Source organism: Amblyomma americanum, chromosome 2 (assembly GCF_052857255.1).
Source record: "Amblyomma americanum isolate KBUSLIRL-KWMA chromosome 2, ASM5285725v1, whole genome shotgun sequence".
NCBI classification, from domain to species: Eukaryota; Metazoa; Arthropoda; class Arachnida; order Ixodida; family Ixodidae; genus Amblyomma; species Amblyomma americanum.
Genome location: NC_135498.1, coordinates 171,253,270 through 171,271,691, shown reverse-complemented (window position 1 = coordinate 171,271,691; position 18,422 = coordinate 171,253,270). Strand labels below are relative to the sequence as shown.

Here is an 18,422-nt window from a genome sequence, read left to right as displayed (position 1 = left end):
GGTTTAAATTGAGCCATTTTCCTTTCTGTGTACAGTACACACGTACCTTACATACCTCTGTAGCAATAATGGCCCTCAGGAGCTGAGAAAAGTTAGAACAAAAAAAAAATTAATCTGACAACAGGTGATGCGAATTCACTCAGCTACCTAGCTTAGCTAGGCCACTGTTCTGCTTAAGGAAAGATAGGTCACAACAGTAAGAGAAGACTATAAATCAAATTTAGCAAATATTTAGGGCCTCTTGTTAGCATTTAAAGCCCGATATTACCCAGTTAGTGCACCCAAAGCATAAATCATGAAAACCAGGTTTAACCCAATTCCTGCTAAAAAACTGCCTTCACGAGAAATGTAGTTTTCCAGTGCAACAGGCTGCAGCTACCGTATAGAAACTGGCAGATGTCTTGAACCTGAAGACAATGGAAAAGCTGACCATGTGATGGTGTGCATGTCATGTTGCATGACATTAATTACTGTGGAAAACATCCTTTTCTTTATCCTCTTTTACAGTGCAGTTTCGGGCAATACCAATTTCACAAACTGCCAGCAAGGGCCCAGTGCTACAGAATCCGCCTCGTTTGCAGCGAGTTGCAATCCCAGTAGCACTGCTAAGACAGTTACCTTGCCTTTGTAAAATACCTACAAGGAACACTCAGTTCAAAGGGCCCTCCCAATTACAAAGTTCAGCAAGAGCTTGCTTCCCTAGCACTGTCAATGCTCAAATGCAGTCGATTACTCCTCATGTGTACATTTTTGTATATATTGTCACAGGCCAGACAGAGAACAGTCGTAGACGTAGAGGGGGACCGCAGAACGGCCGAGGTTTTTAATCGCCCAGAACAGAGCCAGCTCGAGCGCGCCTCACGCGAACGCGACCACTTCGTCCTCGTCACGGCTTAGCGCGCAGGTAGCTCGAGCCAGGTCCGTGGCAATATATAAAATTGCCCATTTGAATAAGTTTTATGTCCATCTGAAATACAGGTTTGAACCGGGAAGTATGAAAATATAAACAAAAAGTAATTAAAATTGAATAAACATTTAATGAAAGCATGGAATAAATAAACTAAAACCTGGACCCCCCACTCGAAAAAAGTTCCAGAGTCCCTGCCTTGAGCTGAGTTTGAGGTCAAACCATGAAAAAGAAAATTCAAGCAATATCAACGAACGGCGGTGGAACCCGTGGCTGCGTGAACAGATCTTTTACGGCTGCTGAGCGAGACCACTACGCTACCGTCGGAGTGAACACACCTCGTGTTAAATTGCACCATATGCTCGCGCCATTTATTAGAGAGCGTCGTCTTCATCGACTTATATCTGCTTCGTCCCACGGCACTGCCTGCTCACCGTCGTCTTTACGTAGCACAAATTCATGCTTTCGCTCTGATTCGAATGTCGTAAACATTCTCTGTAGTTTTTTTGGGTGGGGAGGGGGAAGATAGTCAGAAAATGCATGCAACAAGCAATCGGAACAGTTCTGTAATCTGGGAGAGAACCTCTGAATTCGTCAGCAAAAAAAATCAAGGATGAAAGAAAAAAGGACTTACCGGTCTTAAATATCTCCCGGGTGTCACCCGCTTTCCCTTTTCACCACTTATTTTTTAAAAAAGGTTCTCCCAGCATTTCTACAGCTGGAGCCATGTCCGTGGGTGCACGTTGTGATGGGAATTGAATTGAGTTTCTATAATCTCTCATTCTTTCCTCTTCCTTGCAACTGACACGGCATCGGTTTTCTTGTTTTCCAGCACGGTCTTTTGTTTGTCAACGAGGTTGAAAAGAAGAACTCGCTCCACTTCGGAGAAGTTTATTTTGTACTTCTCCGGTTTCTCCATCACGCGTGCGTCGCAAGACAGCGCCAAAGAATGACGCAGTATAGAAAACAAAACACACTACAAATTACTACACACTATCAATAAATATAATACCAAAAATATATACGATTCAAGCAGTGAACGTTGTGATGGGAATTGAATTGAGTTTCTATAATCTCCCATTCTTTCCTCTCCTTTGCGACTGACGCGGCATCGGTTTTCTTGTTTTCCAGCATGGCCTTTTGTGTGTCAACGAGGTCGAGAAGAAGAGCTCACTCCACTTCGGAGAAGTTTGTTTTGTACTTCTGCGGTTTCTCTATCACGCGCACGTCGCAACACAGCACCAAAGAATGACGCAGTAGAGAAAACAAAACACACTGCAGATTACTACACACTATCAATAAATATAATACCAAAAATAGATACTATACAAGCAGTGAATTTACAATTAAAATGTGCGATAACAATATAAAGTAGAGAAAAAGAGCTGGCGATGCTGGTGATGATGCAACCGATGGACGCGTGCGAGCGGGAAGACTACGACGTCGACAGGAGCAGTACTACGTGCGCTACTATATTGATGTCTGTTTGTGGCCAGACAAATAATAATAGTTCTCCAAAGCTAGCCGAAAAAAACTTTTTGTTGTTGGTAAAACGTTACTTGAGAGTTGTACTATGTATTAGCAATGCTGTTTTGGCGCTTCTGTTCTTTATTTGTTCTTGAGCTTATTAGATGTTTGCTTAGCTTCGTTCCCACGGTGCCTACTTACATCTAAAAGTGCTATTTTCATAAGTGTTGCTTAAGTGCCGTTCTTGAAAATTTCTTCGTCACTTATACTTATAAAACAGTTGAAACTGGCCCCTCCTATGCCTTAAAAGTAGACACGTGCAGTGCCCATAAACATCCTGTTCATTACCTGATTGACATTTTCATTGGGCTTCAGCACCCTTTTAGCAGTTGCCTCAAAGCAGCATGTTGGTGAAATTTCTTTTCCTCATTAGCTTTGTGGAGCATTTTCTACTGCAATGGCATAAACAGGAAGGCAATATGCGATTCTGGATTTCAGACTGTGATGCGACACACGGCAAGCACTTACCGCAAAGATGAGTAGGTTACTCAGAGGAAACAATGTGGTGGCTGGGTATGGTCCTTAAAAAAAACTGCTTTGTAACATGGTTTTTCTACAGGGCCAACGAAGTTGTTATATATTCATACGCTTGATTAATTACTGCCAAGGCGTGTCGATGGGAATACTTTATTTGGCACGGAAGTCCTGGCCAACGTGGGTCTAATGCGACTGCTTGTAGGCCAAGGTGCAGACTTGCGGGCACAATCTTGAGCCAGTAGCCTGGAACGGGGAATAGGTGCCTGGGACCAGAGAATTCCGTGCCGTGCAAGGTCGGCTGCTGCAGTCTCTCCACTAGTGTCAGTCATACACAGGGTTGGATGCCATGAAAAGAGAAAAAGTATGTAAACTCAGAACTATAAAATGCAACTAATAAACCACTAAGAGAAACGCACAAATACACAAAAATGGAATGCATATGAGAGAAAAAAAAGATAAGGATATCTCCCAACAGACTATACCAGCAGCCCACGCACTCCTGTAGTGGCTTTGCATATGGACACAAAAAGATCCTCAAAAAAAGGATAAAAGGAACATCGTTCAAGATGTGCCGGAGAAACTACATACAAAAGGAAGTGTGTACAAGGCAGAGACCAAGAATGAATGAAAGTAGTCAAGACAAACAATGAAAGGGTTTCTGAAAGGCTTTTGACGTTATGAAAAGCAACATTTCACACAAATATTTTATTCCTCCTCATCATTTATTACATTCTAAAGATTATTGAGCATCGCATTGAATGAGGGGAATCATGTGAAATGGTACAATTTGTCTGAGCCACAACTGTGTTCAGGAAGAAACATGACAGCTTGACTTTGTAAACTGCCGAACGACGATCTTTCAGCTTTTCGCTTCTCGGCCTTTTGGCGAAGATCATAGCACTGAAGCACGGCCTTGCGGTAGAGCATCCGCCTCACATTCGGAAGGTGCTATGTTCGATTCCCAGTACCGCTTGTTACTCATTGGGTTTTTAATGGGTACAAGATTTCCCCTGGCATGGTGCTCGGCTCATCTAGGGTGAGATGCCTGGGAAAAGGGTCTGCGACCAAACCGTTTCCTTCACGGATCAGAGATAAATTCCGCCGTCAAGCAACTCGAAATCTGCCTTGTGCTGTAGAAGAAGCCCATCTTTTTTGTAGCGATAGCCACACTACGGTAGCATTTTGAGCCTTCAGCATGGCGCCGCTATGCTGTCACGTGGTGCGGAGCAGCTGCCGGCGACGCGGCGCCGTGGCTGATCACGTCGTTTGTCACGTGATTGGTCACGTGACCAAGTTCCATTCGGCCAGCTGTAGCTATTGCGTCACTCCAGGTTTTTTTAACCCGTCATGCACACCTGCTGATGCGTGTGAGCCAGCCACAACGGTAGCGAGCAAATACCGCTGCACTTTGCTCGAAAGGGGTTTGTGAGCAGAGAGTGTTATAGCACATCTCGCATGAGGCTAGAGAAGTGAACGTTTCATTAACGTTGTAAGCTTTGTAACTGGCACAAGGCGAGAGTTTTGAACTGCGCGTTTTAACCACGTGGAGTCGTTTTTTGTGCCCGCATTTGACGGGAATTTTGAGGCGCAGGCTATCCTTCTCACGCAGTGCACCCCTGGAGAGCCGAGCACTAGGTCGGGGAACCGCCTGTTCCCATTGGATTAATTGGCTGGCGGACCGGAGACCGCGGGAATCGAACCCACGACCTCCCGTAGCTAAGGCGAGCAGTCAAGCATAAGGCCACGGCTGTGGTGGAGATGTTCTTCTTGTCACAGTTCAGACACTGAAAAGGCGTATGACATGATGTGGCATTGTTGAGGAACATAAAATGACACAAAAAATGGATGAACAGCAGCTTTAGCTATAACAAGAGTAAGAGCATTAACAAGACGACCTCTTCCACACTCCCTTGTTAAACCTCCAGCCGTGGAATGCTGCTCCAGATGCAGCATTCTTGACGGAACATGGCCAGCTTAACTTGTGTATGGGTTTCACCGCACTGGAATCCCTGGCCGTAACGGACCCACAGATGCTGGCACATTTCAACTAGGAATCTGTGCAGGAATTTCAGCAGCAGTTTCCCTTCTCACTGGACGAAAAGTGCCTGACTGATCCAGACTCTTAGATTTGGTAGTTTGTTAAAATTATGCTCACAAGTTTTTGCTTTCTTTTAATGGTTCATAAGAGTAGTGGCCATATGTGCTGACATTGCATGTGCTTTCAAAGAAGAAACAAAACTCTACTATGAGAAAATTCTGGAAAATTTCTAAACGGAACACTCTGCATGCTTTCAGGGGCTTCATACACTGTTCATTGTACTGCAAAATAATATTTCAGGCTTTTAAGAAGGAACCCTTGAACAAGAGGGCTGACAAAGGTTGGTTTGCTCATCAGTGAGAAGCACTGCCTTTCCAATGAAGGCACACTCTGGCATCCCTTTCGATAGCAGCAATGCCACGGGAAAAACACCAAGCGATTTCCACAAAAAGTAACAGCTTTTGATGACCTCGTCATCACAGCTTGAACCGCAGAGAAACTAGCCTCTAATTGTTTCTGCAATAGCCTACAGGATTGATGAGGCCTGAGAGCAAGATTTACAGATGATTTTGATGCCACGCTAGGGTGGCGTGGCACCTCGCATCAGCATACTGAATTTCCATGAATTTTGCACATTACTATGACTACGGCTAATTCCACAGAAAATACTTTTGAACGTAGCTGTGTCTATTCATATGCACCAGCCCAAATTTAATGAGGAGTGTGGCAACCTGCATATATCACCAGTATATATCACAATAATAAAAAAAACTGCAGGCATGGCTGCACCATTTTTTTCACGCTTAACATTCGGCTACTACGTTTCCTGGCTGTTCTGTTTATTTTTTCTTTTTGCGGTCCGATAAAAAACGCGACGGCAATGTTCTGTTGCATTCAACGTTTTGGTGCATTTAACAATTATATATGAACACGAATGCACACTCAACTCTCACCTTAGGTCGTACATGTAGCCCAAAAATTGAACTTCATATTGTCTCTGGAACCTTAAATAAAATAAGTAATGTTTTGGTGTATTGTATATCTAAAGAAATCAAATCATCTTTGGAATACCAAATTTCATCTATATGATTCAGCACATTAGCATACCAAAAAATCTTATATTTAGGTATCAAGTGTGCATGACCCTTAGGGCCATCCTCTCCCAGATGCACTCAAATCACGTACATCACCACCTGGACAACATGACCACAGATGTCACGCATTCCCAAGAATGCTGATTCCATGGCTGCAGCTAAGGTTTTGGGCCAAAAGAATGGGTAACAGGGCAAACTGATGCAGTTTGATCGCTTGCAACAGAGAAATAATCACTAGAGAAATGCATCCCTTTATGTGCACTCACAATAACAGCTGAACTAGTTTTTATTGCGATGTGTAATATGCAGTTACGGAAGAAGAAAATAAGTAATTGTCGTGTCTGGTAGTTGTTGTCAATGCAGTTAAAGATGTGATAATTTCGCACTGTTTATTTACTACTAAAGAGGGTGCGACCAGCGTCGACCGAGGCGGAAGCCGAACTGCCGCCCGAAGGACAGAGGCGACTGTGCGGCATCCACACGAGGGAGTGGCTTCCCAGAACAAGAGGGAGCGGGGGCCCGCCGTGGGGGCATCTTGCGGCGGCGCGCGAAGAGGGGCAAGTGGCCGTTAGAAAAGAACACTGGTGACACAGAACAGAACGAAAGAAGGGGACACAGCACAGGGGACACAACACTTGCTTCCCCCTTAGAAATTTGCCTGGTAGCGTGCAGGGGGTCTGCGCGGACGCGTGGAGGCACGCTGGCTTTGTGCGCTCGGGGGAGAAGCACTTGTAGGCTGGCTGTTAGTCTCTGTGTCTTCTAGGTTTGCCCTGGGCGAAGTCTTTTCCTCCGGGGAGAGGTGCCAGGCTATGTGGTTAGACGGTGCTCATGTTTTCTCGGATGCCGGACCGCTGTCAGCAGGTGTCGTAAATCCACGCAGCTGGTTGAGGTGTCGGCGTGCTACTGTTCCATGTATGTTGACGAGCCAAGAGCGCAGGCTTATGCGTTTGAAAATCGTAGCTTCCTCCCAGCGTGGCTTTTTGAGAAACTTCCGAGCGAGGACGCGCTGCCCCTCATGAAGCGTTCCGTAGTGCGGAATTGGTTTTTCTTCCCGGAACGTCTCTGCTCAAACATCATTTTCGCTGGAGTCTGGCCCGTTGTGCTCTGAACTGTCGTGTGCTGCTTGAAGAGAGACCGCGCAAGGCGGTGCTGCAGCGACCCTGTATTATCTCTTTCAAGGGCACGTTTTAGCTCGGCCACGTAGCGCTCGGCTTGTCCGTTTGTCGCTGGGTGGTAGGGGGCTTATGTGACTGATGAGATCCCGTTGTCACGATAAAACTTGAGAATCTCCGCAGACACAAACGATGTTGCGTTGGCCAACACTACCTTGCGAGGCAGGCCGAACGTTGCGAACAGTGATCGCAGGTTATCAATGGCTGCTGCCGAAGTCGTCTGTTTCATTTCTCTTATCTCAAGCCACTTGGTGCAGGCATCTACGACCACAAGGAAGATGCTGCCCTCAATTGGTCCTACAAAATCAATGTGCAAGGTGTGCCAGGGTGTGTCTGGTTTTCCTAGACCTCGGATGGCCTTGGGTCGCAGTGCTTTTGCAGTGCTGCTACGATGTCGCCATAAGACACTGCCGCTGGTGTGCTTGGCTGAATAAGGGCGCAGACAGTGTCGTAGGTCTGCTCCCCGCACAGCGTCAGCAGGTTGGCCCTCTTCAAGGCTGGGTCTGTGATGTTAACTTCAAAGTAGAACTGGAGGCGTCCAACCCACGATGAACCGTTGAATTCTGGTATTTGGTTGGGAAACCCTCGCGTAGGCATGGCTTGTCAATTGCGTTGCGTAGCGCGGGTCGAGTCCACTTTCTCGTCGCCACTGTCGTGTCTGGTAGTTGTTGTCAATGGAGCAAAATACATGCGATAATTTCACACTGTTTATTTACTACTAAAGAGGGTGCGACCAGCGTCGAACGAGGTGGAAGCCGAACTGCCGCCCAAAGGACAGAGGGGACGGCGCGGCGTCCACACGAGGGAGTGGCTTCCCAGAACAAGAGGGCGCGGGAGCCCGCCATGGGGGCATCTTGCGACGGCGTGCGAAGAGGGGCAAGTGGCCGTTAGAAAAGAACACTGGTGACACAGAACAGAACGAAAGAAGGGGACACGGCACAGGGGACACAACAGTAAGGCATGTATTGCACAAAACAAAAAAAAAATGCCATTTAGCAGGTGCATGTGAGAGTTTTCAGTTGGAAGATATATATATGCCAAGCCTAATTTATCTTCTAGAAGTACTCTACATCTATAATCACTCCAAAATTGATGCTCTATGGTGTGTTTCGCCGTAGACATGATAATTTTTAAATAGATTTTTTTGTGTGTTAGAAGAGTGCGTCAGAATAAAGTTAACGTGTTATTTAACCAGCAGGCTGGTAATTTAATATACAGAATTTAATATACAGGATTTAGTTTTTTACCAATTATAGTTATGCACTTATGTATTGAAAGGTTAATTATAGCTGGCTGTAATATCAGCATCAGCTTTTAGATTTTTCAAAATATGATTCTCGTGGCGGCAGCGCAATGAGTTTACGGTGCCCAAATGGGTGAAACCACATGGGCCAGAAGGGCTTGAGCTACGCCTACAAGTGCGTGCCCAGATATCTCCTATAGCAGTTCACGCCGCAGGCACTAAACTATATATACGCTTTATTCCCTGTTACTGTTTTTCCAAGTTTAGCCGGTGTGAAAGCAGGTCCTCTTTAAGAGCTATTCCTTATTAAAGAAGAACTAATCCAAACCAGGACACATCTCGCACAGAAAGATTATAGCAGAAGCCTTAACACTGCTGCAATGCATGCCTGCAGGCTTTCGACTCGTACCAAGTGAAAATGTAGACAGTTTAATCTGACATATCCGAGCTGAGACCACATAGAACCTTGTGGTTTCCATCGCTGGTGACCATTGGAAATCTGCAATGCTTATGAAATTGACCTACTGTTGTTCCAAGATAGAATCATTTAGCTTCTATTAAGTCGCTAACTGGAACGTATCGCAGGCCCATGTTGCCAGTTCGCTGGTCAAGCTTGGCTGTTCTTGACTTGTGCTAAGTATGTTATCACTAATTCCTCCAGCCTAAGAGCTGTAGCTTGGTTCTACAGAGTCAATGGCTCTTGACTCATCCAAAGCATTTGGAGCTGCGATGTCGAGGTTATTGTCTTCAGCCTGTTCGCTAGCATTTCCGCTCGTTTGTGTGGAATGAAAGTCGGTCGGAAAGATGCGTGCAAGATGGTCTTGAATACTCTCGGCTACTCATCTCTTAACCTGCCGCTCGCTGAGGTCATCTATAGCACCCACAGCGCTTCATTTTTGTCTCCAATTGCTTGGTGCACTGTGTAAAGAAAAAAAGACAGTGCCCAAGAGCCAACTAAATTTTTTTTCAGCTCGAAAAGAGCCTGCGTCTAGACGACGACCAGAAAGGCACTCACATCGCTGGATGCGCTGTATGCGAGCTTGGACTGATGTGCTCCTAGTGCAGCAGGACTGCAGAGGATGTCGCCTTAAATAAGGTTCAGTGTGTAAATAATATTTAACACAGCACCGACACAGATTGGGGAGAATGGCATAATGAAACTGTTAACTGAACCGCGCACCTGTCGCACTTTCGCGGCCTTCAAGTTGGTAGCAGACGATCGTGATGCGGTTACTGACAAAGTAAAAATAAACGGCTAAAGATTAAAAAGACCTCGGAAAAATACATCAAGTGCAAAAATCAGCTGGTCTTTATGACCGCTGCAATAAAAATAAGTTCTTTAAACTATTTTGGTGGTGCCCCAGTTTCAGACTGCTCCAGACTTATGATCCTCTTCTGGTCTGTCAACACTGGGTGACTGTTCTCGCGACACGCGAGCAACGCACGGACCAGAGAAGGCGTTAAGGTAGTTGAGGTGTTGCACGGACAGGATTTTTTGCCGTGTAGTGTTCCGTTTTGTTCTGAGCTTCGGTGAATGATAAGTATAGTGCTGGAAGCATGTCAACAGCTCAAAATGGGTTTACGTGTGCATGATAGATGTTGCTTAGCGGGTCGGTCTACAGTGTTGCTGTCGTCCAACTCCAAACATAAGACGATCGAGGTTCGCAGTGACTTCTGCCAAGTAACCACAAGGAATGCTGTGCATTCGGCCGACAAATGTGTGCTTCCTACATCTTGCGATTTGTGTATTGAACTGCTTAGCACTTGCGTGTAGGAGTAGTGAGTGAGGGATCATTTTTCCGCGACAGTGAATTGGTGCTTTCAATCATGCACAGTACCTGCTACAAGCGCTGACTTTTATACTACTGAATGAAAGTAGACGCGCAAGGTAGCGTGTTTACAAAACGTAGCTCGTTTTCAAGGTAAGCGGTTGGAATCGTGTGCAGCATATTGCCATATCACGGCGGCATTCGCGTAGTGCTTTTTAGTTGCACCTCGAAGCCTGAAATGCTGGATAAAAGGAAAGTAAATTCCTCTCTATCGAAGAAATAATTCTTGTTATCCGCCTGTTTTGTAAGACAAACAGCGTGGTTAGCAGGGGAACAAAAAATTTACATTCACGAAGACAGCTGTTGGTGGGATTTGTGCTGGCATCGCAAATATACGATGTCGACTCGGCAAACATGGCTTGGAAATCTGAAATGCATCCTGAGTATGTGCTCCTTTTAGGACAGGGCATTTAGTTTGTTGTTTAAATCTGTTGGATCCACTCCTAGAGCTCTGCTACAGCAAGGACTGAAAGGATACCTGCATACCTTGCATTTATATAAGGGTCAGCTTTGCGTTCTGTGCATCGAGGAACTATAGGTATTTCCGAATGCAGACCACACAGGCCTCCTAAGTCCTTGAGCAGGGGCTCCTGTCGAAAATGACTGCAAGACGGCCACTGTTGCTGCGGCAAATCTTGCACTCTTGCAACTGCTTTGAGATTACTTAGACTCTTGGGGAGTTAGTGGTGCTACTGAGCTTGACCTTCGGCTACTCAGTTATCTGACAGCCCCTTCATATATGTTTAAGAGTGGCTGGACTTGCAGTTCTCAAATTGCATAATAGTCTCCTGGACAAGGCAATGCAAGGGCAGCTTAGTTGGCCTTGAAATCACTTGAGGCCATGGGCAGACTCAAGTGCAAAATGTAACTTAGGACTTGTTTGTAGGCCACTTGGTACATCGTAAGGAGCAAAACCACAAAACAGGATGGGTGTTGTTGCCTGCCTTAGTCTCGTCCTATTGTGCTGTTTTGCTCCTCACAATTGCCAAAGATAGCTATGCAGCTTTTGGCGTAATTGCAGGTAAACTTAGGTAATAATGTAAATCTGCCTAAGGTGTACAAATGCTGATTGGGCTTTATCAGGTTAATGCCTTGGAATACTGCTAACTATGAGCAATCTGCCTTATTTCAAATCTTGCATCTACCTGCGAAAAAAGAAGGGAGTACAGAAAGTGGGCCCAGAACATTGGCAAGCAGCACCTTGTAGAATACCATTTGTGACAACATACTTACTGTATAAGCAAATTCAAGATCAAAATGGAACTATAGTGTCACCAGGAGATGCACTGTTGTGCAAGGCCTGCTACGATGTGTGCTTATCTGATGAGCTGCATGTCAAGTACGCACATGACGTATACACAGCTTCTCTAAATTTAGCATCTTTTGGTAATGGCCTGTTAAATGTGGGCTTGTGCTCAAAGTAATTAATACCACAACGTATCTTGTTGGGTCATCATTTCCTTAATGTCACTCACCCTTGAGCCTGCTGTGATGCTACACATAGGTTGCACATGCTGTTATGGCCAGTGTTGAGCACACAACGTTGGTTTTATGGTGTAGATCAGAGCAGATAGTGGCATTTGATTTGCAAAAACATGCAGGTTTTCATGTTTTTGCTCACAGGCGGTGGCCACAAAGGTGTGCTTGCAGCCTTTGTATATTGCCTGCTTGATTAATTATGCACTTACATTAGTACGAACTGTGCAATATACTCAGTGTCGTGAGATTTTAAACTGTCAGGCATGCTTGTACATTCATGGTATATAGATGAAAAAAAAAAGAAGACTGCAGAGACGAAGCCAACAAAACGTGCACTACTGGTTTGGTTTGGTTTATCGGGTTTAACGTCCCAAAGCGACTCAGGCTACGAGGGATGCCATAGTGAAGGTCTTTGGAAATTTTGACCGCGAGCGGTTCTTTAACGTGCACTGACATCGCACAATACATAGGCCTCAAGAATTTCGCCTACATCAAAATTTGACCGGGATCGAACCCGCATCTTTTGGGTCAGCAGCCGAGCACCATAACCACTTAGCCACAGCGGCAGGCACACGCACTTGTCTCGTGCTGTCTTCTCTGCCTTCTTTGTCTTTTTTGTGCTCGTCTACCATTAATTCATAACTGGCCCAAGTTCTGACATTAGTGCTCCTACATATCTTCCTTGTGACTGTCCATGCAGATTTATGCTAGCAGTATTTGTGATAACAATGCTAACTCACCTCAGTGTTATTACGAGGGCGAGTCATTTTGTACCACTCCACAAGTTGAAAAAATTTGTTTGGCAAGTTGTGTTCTTAGACGCATAATTTATTTAACTAAAGGTGATTTAACGTGCTCTTCATTTTTTCATTGCTGCTTGACTTTTAATTTTTTTTGCACAGGCAACGAATGTGGGAAACCGGTGGCCTTTAAAACAGTCAACGTCTAGCTAGAAACACTCGGAAAGAGGAGCAAATGGTTCCTTGCGAATTTTCACTCGCTGGCAGGAGTGGTACATATAATGCATTACAGTCTTAAGGGCACTGCTTGAAAAGACTGAAGCACTCATAAAGGAATCAGTTTTATTTATTTATTTAATTAAATATCTATTTTTTTCACGTTTCTACAGGGCCCTTCAGGGCATTATTATGGAGCAAAGGTATGCAAAAAAGAAGATGGACTGTAGAAATGGAGTGCTTCATACAGTATACAAATGAAAAATAAACACTGCAACATTTCAATGACAGCAGCATGATGGACAGTACAGAATGTACACAATAGACAAAAACGGAAAAACTGCGGCAATTCCATTAAAATAAAAAACACTGCAACAGTTCAGCTTGGTCCAGATATACAAATATAGCCATGTAGCAATAAAAAAACGACATAGAAAGCACACTGTTAATGGGATCTTGCAAACTGTTGCACTCAGTATTGTATCGGGGGAAAAAATTTTTAAAAATATTTGATTGGCAGCTGTATTGTTATTTTCATGCTGTTGCCCGTACGGGCAGATGCATAAGTAGGTTTCTTTAATCCAAGGTTCACTGAAAATTAAAGTTTGATTTTTTGGGATATTAAAAAGCAAATATAGTTGTATCAGAAAGCAAGGGCCACCCCACAATATCAGATGAACAATTCGTGAAATCTGTCTCCTGTCGCGAATAGAGCTGCACGCTTATGTATACATTCGAGTATATTGTTACGAGCAACTCGAAGGAGAACCTCTGGAGACGAGACGTAAAACTGTGGCGGTCCCTAAGTGGTCTGAGCGCGCGAGCGGGAGAGAAACATCTTTCTCCACGGATACAGGTGCTTTTTCTTCTTCTTCCACAGTGGCACGTATCACTGCCCCCTCTTCCGCAGCATCGCCACATCGCCACGATGCTGCTAGGAGGGAAATATCAGCAAAATACAGCTGCAGAGAACCACTGTTCAGTCAGGGAGTCTGTCGTGGTAAGGCTTCATGCGAACAATGTGCACGACTTCAGTACGGTGCGACCAGCGCGATGAGCAAGCCGCTTGAACGGAAGTAACTGCATACGTCACATCACTAATGTGAATCACTACTTCTGTTTTATGCACTTTTTTATGTGCATAGCAACTTCCTGATGCCTGTGTGGTCTTGTCATAAGCTTTCTGCTTCTTCCACCGCATGTCCATGTTTTTACTGTACAGGTAACAGGATATTGGCTGCATAACTCAACTCATCCATTTTTCTTAGTATCTCAAAAAATGATACCTCGATATGTGCTTCCCATACTTAAAAGCTTCGTTTTTAGTCTTTCCATGGGCACCTAGAAAAAGTCCTGTAGTTCATCTGATTTCAAGTACAGTACACTTGTTCACAAACGTCAGCCCCAGGATCATTACACACTTCCACTGTCCTCCTATTACTTTATATCTGTTACTAACTGAAGGCACAGCGCACGAAGGACGGGACAAGAAAGAGACAGACAGCGCTGACTTACGACTCAAAGGCTTTATTGCTCGCATGCAATAAATAGACGAAAAGTAGCACAATTAACACAACAGCATCAGTAATGATGCTAGCGCGACGGAAGGTTTGCTGACGCAGTTGTCAAGTCCCCGGTGAATTAAAAGAGCTTGCACGATTTCCCGCGTACGTTGGTCCTTATGTTTATACAGTATTCTAGTACGGCCGAAAAAGGAGTGCATTTACAGGAAATCCAATGTATAACCAAATTCCTTTTGTGGGGTGGTTTTAGGGAGTGTTTATGCTCAATTAGGCGATCATTGAGGCAGCGCCCTGTTTGGCCAATATAAAATCGCCAACGGGATAGCTCTCTGTCTTATAGACAACATTTTTACGGCACTGCAGATAGGGCGATTCGTGATTTTTTTCCGCATTCGGCAGGTGGAGGTCCTTCAGGTTTACGGTTTTACACAAGCGCTGCAGTTTGGGGCAGAAAATATGACTCTGACACCGGCTTTTCCTGAAAATTCTTTTCAGGTTAGTGATACCTTGTGCACATAAGGTACAGTAAAAGCTCGTTAATTATCGACACTGACGGGACCGCGAAAAATTGTCAAATTAACCGAATGTCGAAATATCGAATGAACCACAAAAAACATGAAATTTGCCCCAGCATGACATACCTTTATTTGGCAAAGAAGTTTGTTATCGTCGCCTGCTTTTTCGGGCGAATTTGAGCGGCTACAATAGCTCTAACAGCTGCCAGATGCTCCGCGGCATGCGAACCATCCGGAATTTGTTCACAGAAGTCTTCCAGCACGGACAAGGCTTCTGCGGCTTCTTTCATCGTGCGCTTCGGCGTTTGGGGCAGGTGCTCACAATTGTCATCTTCCGACGAATCGTCGTTGTCGGCGCCTGTCACTTCTTGGATGATTTCGTCCTCGGTCAGCTGACCGGCAATGGCGACACCATCATCGATGGACATGTAATCCGCGAGCCGCACGGCAGGAGGCAAAACGCTGTCGAAACAGCTGTCGTCTTCTGTGGTTGCATCAGCTGCTTCTGTCGGCAGTTCCCCCACACCGCAGTTTGGTTGCACAAAACCGCTGTGCCGAAAGCAGTTGCAATAACTGCTGTAGGCGTGTTGGCCCATTCGTGCTCCAGAATGTTCAAAGCGCTGAGGAGCGTAAGGTCGTACTTCTTCCCAGCCTCCATACAGAGAAGCATGCGATGCAATACATGCTTTCTGTACTTGCATTTTATATGCTTGATTATGCCCTGGTCCATGGGCTGAAGGGCTGCGGTTGTATTCGGCAGGAGGAACACAAGCTTAATCCATTCCAGGCCCGACACCTTGCAGTGAGCACTGCAATTGTCCACAACCATGAGGACCTTCCGTTTCTCAGCTCAAAAACGCCGATCCATTTGATGAAGCCAGGACTGAAATATGCTGGACGTCATCCAAGCCTTCCTGTTGGCTTGGTATTCAACCGGAAGGCGCCGCGCGTTCTTGAAGCACCTCGGCTTCTGAGCCTTTCCGATCACTAGGAGAGGCAGACGCTCTGTTCCCGTCATGTTGGCGGCAAGTAGCACAGTGACCCTTTCTTTGCTTCTTTTCCCTGCTGTGCAGGGGTCACCTTTAAAGGTGATCGTTTTATCCGGGAGTGCTTTAAAGAAAAGCGCTGTTTCGTCGGCGTTAAAATATATTCGGAGGTCGTACGCAGCTAGGTGTTCACGAAGCCCGGTGATCCGCCACTCCTCGATCCTGTCTTCGTCCACGGAGGCTCTTTCGCCACACACACTCTTAAAAGTCAGATTGTGACGGCTTCTGAAGCGAGCAAGCCAACCTTCAGAAGCTTTGAACTCTTCAAGGTTCATTTTTGTGGCGAAACTTTCAGCCTGGGCACAAATTAATGGCCCACTCACAGGGAGGTAGGCCTCACGTTTCTAATCCATCGCATTACGGCTTCTTCGAGTTTCGGGTGGGCCGCAGTCCGCAGTCGTTTCCTTTTGTCACCGTAGGCTTCACTGTCAAACGCCTCCATAATGCTGTTTTCATTCTTCACGTAGGTGGCCAAGGTGGTTCTTTTTACATCATACTTGACCATCACGTCAGAGCGTGAAACACCATCCTTCAGCACCTTCAATATTTCCACTTTAGTGGCTAGGTCCTTCGCCTGGTTGTACTTCGGCCGCTTTGCCGGTGTCGCCATCGGAGCAGGACGCGATGGTGAGGCGCGCAGGCACGGCGCGCTACGCACTCGAAAACAGCACAGTAAACACGCTGGCAAAGCACGCAATATCCAGAAAAGGCGTGTTAGGGTTCAATAACCGCGATCGTAGCAGCAAGAAACACGGGGCAACGACGACACACGCCAAAACGAGACTTGCTGAAGATAGGGTTAACACGACGACTGAGCACGACTGCAAGAGGCAACGAAGCACAAAGAAAGACACCGGGCGCTTCGGCCACTGCTAACCTTGCTTCCCTCGCCCTCTCTCGCACTGCTGATGACGATGACCGTACGGATGGCCTACGCTACATTCTTTTTTTCCAACTTTACAGTAGCGCCGCTCTTGGCGGGCCGTGTAACTAGGTCGAATAAACCGATGGGCAGTAAAATTTGTCCGAATTAACGAGAGTTTTGCCCCATAGACTCCTATATATAATTGTAGGGACCATGCGTGCAGGTCAAATTATCCGATTGTCCGAATTAACGGGGGTCGAATTAATGAGCTCTCACTGTATCACCGCGAAGTTTGAAAAAGTTTTCTGCAGCAAAATAGATTGCTGGCTCGGAATCTACACGCAGCAAATTCTCCATACTGATTGTCAGAAGTCGCGTTGGCTATGTTGATGTGGTCGATTCATGCTTTCCTTTTCTACCGTTTGCTCTTGCAGAGAATTTGGAGGAGCTCCGAGAGGTCCGCATCCCGAAGGCATGCTCACCACGATCACACCATGCCACGAGACTAAGAGCTATGTTCTGAATAACTTCTTTTGGCAGTGGTTATTTTTTTCTGCAACAATGATGGCTGGCAATTTGCATTGCTTGCAGGGGTACAAGAAAAAAATGGCGGTGCATTTGCGTAATGAGACACAAGGTTCAGCATCTCTATTTAAGGCAATCGTGCTATGCAAGGTTATTAACGGGTTGCATGACACCAAAGGCAATAGGCCCAGTCATGTGGCCTTGCTATATACCGTATTTACTCGCGTATAACACGCCCCTGCATATAGCCCGCACCCCTAACTTTGAACCCCATGAAATAAAAAAAAATATCCTCGCGTATAACCCGCACACTTACCTGAAAAAATGAGGACTAGGAAGTTACAACTGAGCAAACAGTCACCATTTTAGTTTTCAAAACAAATATATTTGAAAACGACTGCCGCAACGTTGTCAGTGCTGTTGTTCAATTGTCAATCGTCGCCGCTCTCACTGCTGCCGTCCGAGGCTTCATCGCCGCTCTCAAAGACGTAATCATCTTCGGAACCATCTGGGCTGTTGCTTATGGCACACTTCTTGAAACTCTTGCGTACCATGTCGGCCGGGATCATCCCCCATGCATCTACGATCCACTGGCACAGCAGTGCAATATGTGGCCTTCGCACGCGTCCCGTCGGCGTAAGGGCGTAAAGGCCGTCGGCCATCCACTGGGCATATAGCCGCTTCACGTGAGCTTTGAAAGGCTTATTGATGCACACGTCGAGTGGTTGGAGCATGGAAGTCATGCCGCCAGGTATTACGACAAGGTCTGTGCCGTTGTCAGCGAGGCGAGCTTTCACCGCGTCAGTGCAGTGGCCTCGGAACGAATCCAGCACCAGCATCGAACGGCGTGCCAACAAGGCACCTGGTCTTTTTTCCCAGATTGCTTGAATCCAGTCAATGACGAGATCACTGTTCATCCACGAGTTATCTTCCACTCGCACAACAATTCCTGGGGGAAGTGGTGTACTCGGCAGTCTTGCGCTTCAATATTACATACGGGCGCAGTTTGGTGCCGTCGGCCAAAGCACACAACATCACTGTGCAGCGCAGCTTGGTGTTGCCGCCAGTCAGCACACTAACGGATTTTGCGCCCTTTTTTTCCAGGGTCGTGTCCATGGGCATCTCGAAATATACTGGCGTTTGGTCAGCATTTCCCAGCTGAGATAGCAAATAGTTGCGCCCTTTCCTCAGTCCGATGACGTAACGTTGAAAGTTGAGCAGCTTCT

General features: G+C 45.9%; 1 protein-coding gene across 5 annotated transcripts in view; it reads left to right on the top strand.

Moving 5' to 3' along the window:
- The window catches only part of LOC144121996 (uncharacterized), a 117,406-nt gene that overhangs the window by 79,242 nt on the left and 19,742 nt on the right, over positions 1-18,422 (top strand). For 3 of the 5 annotated variants that reach the window (XR_013312771.1, XR_013312769.1, XR_013312772.1), the window contains one exon: positions 2,039-13,595. The exons of 1 other annotated variant lie outside the window; for it this stretch is intronic. The gene's annotated coding sequence lies outside the window, so the exon portion shown is untranslated. One more of the 5 variants, XM_077655485.1, reaches the window with a different exon arrangement.